Source organism: Carlito syrichta, unplaced genomic scaffold (genome assembly GCF_000164805.1).
Source record: "Carlito syrichta isolate Samal-C Ts95f unplaced genomic scaffold, Tarsius_syrichta-2.0.1 Scaffold304381, whole genome shotgun sequence".
Classification (NCBI taxonomy): domain Eukaryota; kingdom Metazoa; phylum Chordata; class Mammalia; order Primates; family Tarsiidae; genus Carlito; species Carlito syrichta.
Genome location: NW_007248477.1, coordinates 85,552 through 89,193, shown reverse-complemented (window position 1 = coordinate 89,193; position 3,642 = coordinate 85,552).

Here is a 3,642-nt window from a genome sequence, read left to right as displayed (position 1 = left end):
GGCCCAAGCAAGGTTGGGACTCTGCAGGGGCCCTGGGGGTCTGGGTTTCTCCTGGAGGGAGCTGGGAACCATTGCAGGCATCTGAGCAGAGAGGTGTTGAGCTGTGTTGTGTCACAGCCCCTGTCAGCTGCCGCTTCCTCTTGGGATGGGGAGACGGTAAATGACCAAGGACAGCTTTGACAAGCGGGGGGACCGGGGTCCAGGGCTTGAAAGGTGAGGCCAGGGTGGGAGATAGCATTCAACCTCCCCTCTCGCTTCCCTCCTGCCATACCTGGGTGTGAGAACTGGCCCCTGGCAGGTCCCAGACTGTATCTCTTACCCTGAGAGGCAGAAGGCTGGGGCAGGAGTCCCCCAGAGATACATCCATAGCAGGACAGACCCCGAGAGGAGTAAGGGAACCTTGAACCAGGCTCACTGCAGGAGCCAGGGATGGCCTCAGAGACCCACTCTGGTGGGAATCACAGCAATGGTGACAGCCAGCTCTTCCACAGCACTTGCTCCATACCAGACACAGTTCTAGGGTGTTACTCATGTTAACTCCTCATCCGTACACAACCCAGACAGGTAGGAACTAGTATCTGCAAGTGCCCTTATGTTACAAGAGAAAACAGGCACAGAGATAGCAAGAAACTTGCCCTGTCACACAGCTAGGAAGTAGTGATCTTGCGGGCGGGTATGAGGACAAAGGATGCCCAAAAGGCAGGGGGCACAGAGAAGTGAGGCAGTACTTCCTGCCTGCCGAGGGAACAAGAGAGGAAGGAGGAAAGCAGGTTGTACCAGACATCCGGTCCATTTCCCTGTTGAGAAAACTGAGGACCAGAGAAGGTCAGTTACGCAGCCAGGTAATGGGACCACGAGCACTAGAATCTTGGCCTCCTGACTCCCTACATGTTTGCCCCTCTCGACTTCACTCCTCTCCCCAAAGGAGGAGGAGCCCAACCTCACACCTCCCCGAAAGGAAGAGGAGCCTTACACCATGCATTTAGAGCCTCCTGCAAAGCCCGTGGCCCCAAACTACCACCTGAGATCGTGCTTGGAAGTTCACTATTAGCTTGCAGGCTTTTAAGGAACTGTACCAACTGTGTGACCTTGCAGGGTGTCATTCAATCTTCCCAACCCTTGGACACCGATGTCACCCCCAAATACATGAGGAGGCTGAGACATAGGCGAAGACACTTGCATGAAGTCCCATAGCTGGGAAGTGACAACACTAGAGTTTGACCTCATGTCTGGCTGATTCCAAAGTTCATGCCTTGTACTTAGCTGAGCACTTTGCATGTGCCAAGTGCTATTCTAGGTGATTTATGTGGATATATTGCTGACTCTGTACAACAACCTTGTTGGGGAGGTGCTATTTTTTTTTTCTTTTTAATATTCCCCATGTAATCAACACAGGAGGCCCTGCTAATATTCTCAGTTTACAAGTGTGGCTAACTGAGGCACAAGGGCCTGAGCACCTTGCATAAGATTACCCAGCTGGTCAGGGATGAAACTGAGGTCGAAACTTGGGCAGTCTGGGCCTGGGACTCACACACTGTCCTGCTGCCTTCTGGGTCTGGAGTGGTTTCCAGATGCCCAATGGTACCGCCATTGCTCCTGGAGATGGGCTAACTTTTGTTATCAATAGTTCACATGCCATTGAGGACAGGCAGCTCAGAGGCTCCACCATGAGGGTTGTGCTCTTCATGCAAGAAGGCCCTTCAGGGCTGGATGGGAGGAAGGAAACTCATCCGCTAAGTTCCAGCCACATGCCAGGATGCCTGACATATGCCTGTGTCCTCTAAAGCCCCCAGGAATTCTGCAGGGTAGAATGTGAAAGTCCCCTTTTTTAGATGAGGACATTGAGGCACAGAAGGTTAAAGTGATTTGTCCAAGGTCACCCAGCCAGCAAGTAGCCAGGAAGAGAACAGAACCCACGACTATCTGACTGCAGAGCTCATGACCTTCCTGTCAGGCTACACTGCTTTTAGAATCCACCATGGGCCCTGGGCAGGGGGAGGTCCTGGCAGGGGAGTAGAAGGATGCCAAGGCTAACTTGATGAGATACTTGGTCAAAATTGGGGTGGCAATCAGGCATGGTGGCTCACACTTGTAATCCCAGCACTTTGGGAGACCAAGGTGGGCAAATTGCTTGAGCCCAAGAGTTTGAGACTAGCCTGGGCAACACGGCAAAACCTCATCTCTACAAAAAATAAAAAATTAGCCAGGCACCTGTAGTCCCAACTACTTGGAAAGTTGAGGCAGAAGGAACACCTGAGCCCAGGAGGTCCAGCCTGGGTGACAGAGTGAGATCCCAATTTTAAAAAATTAAGATGGCAATAGACATCTCCTGACTAGGGGCCACCTCAGCCCTGAGCTCAGACCGAATGGGAATGAAGGAAATGCAGAAGGCTCCTTTAGGGTATGGTTATGAGAGGTACCCTCCCTGCCCCTGTTCAGTCTCAGCCACTGGGACCCGATTCCCGAGGTTCTAGGTGGATGGAGGTTCTAGAATCTGAAGGTCATTCTGGTTCATCTCCAAAGCCCCAGCTCCTTGCATGAGGCCTGGCTGTGCAGTAGGTGCTCAACAAGCATGTGCAGAATTTACAGATGATCCCCAGCAGGACCTTGGTTAAGCCTGGCTACTCCTTTAGGCTTCCATGGCATCTTAACAACCATTGATAACAGAACCTTGATCCCTGGCCAGGCACTGCCATCAGCACTTTTGGGGCATCTTATCTCATTTCACCCTCACAGTAGCCCTCCAAGGAAGTTACCATATTAGCCCCATTTTACAGACGATAAAATCGAGGCTTTGGAGAAGCAATGGGACCTGTCCAAAGCTTCACAGTGTGGAGTCTACATTCTGATCTGAGGCCGCTCAAAGGGTGATGGGTGAACCAGCTCCAGCTGCCAGAAAGGCAGCACCTTGGCCCCACTCCAGACCCACTGAATCGGAACCTCTGGGGTCAAATCCAACAGCTTGAGTTTTAACCAGGATCATCCAGTGATCTGATGCACGCAGAAGTCTGAGGAGTGCCATTCTAAAACGCTGAGTTGTGCCCCTTCTTCAACAACCCTATCTGCAGCCCAGAGAAGGGGCTGTAATTAGAAATAGTTAGCGGCATCCCACTTTCCAGATGATGAAACTAAGCCTGGACTAAGCTTCCAACCCGTCTTTAGTCCCAAGGCCCTTCCTCTTCATGGCATCGGTGTTTCCAACGGGAAAACGAGTGAATGGAACAAAACGATCTTTCAGGAAGACGAGGAGTCAGAGGGTCAGGCCGAGGTGCCTTAGGCCCCAGCGGGACGCCTCTGGGTCCTGGCCATGGTGCTGAATCCGTGCCCCAGAGGCAGGACGGCCGCCCGGGTGGGAGACGGCGCCCCTAGTAGCGGCGCCCTGTCTTAGGGGCGCAGTCACAGCCTCACCCTCCGAAGCGGGAACCCCGAGAACCCAGCATCAGACCTGATTTCCAACTGCCCCAAGCTCCCCGGGGGCTCAGAAGGGTCCGAGAAGCCGGGGCCAGGCTGCTCCTTTAAGAGCAAAACGAAGACCCGTTGGGCGCCAGCAGGTCCGAGGGGATGGGTTAACTCCTTCCCTCTCAGCTCAGACCCCTCAAGCCCCAGCCGGGGGAAGGCCCGCGGCGGGGCCGAGGAGCGCGA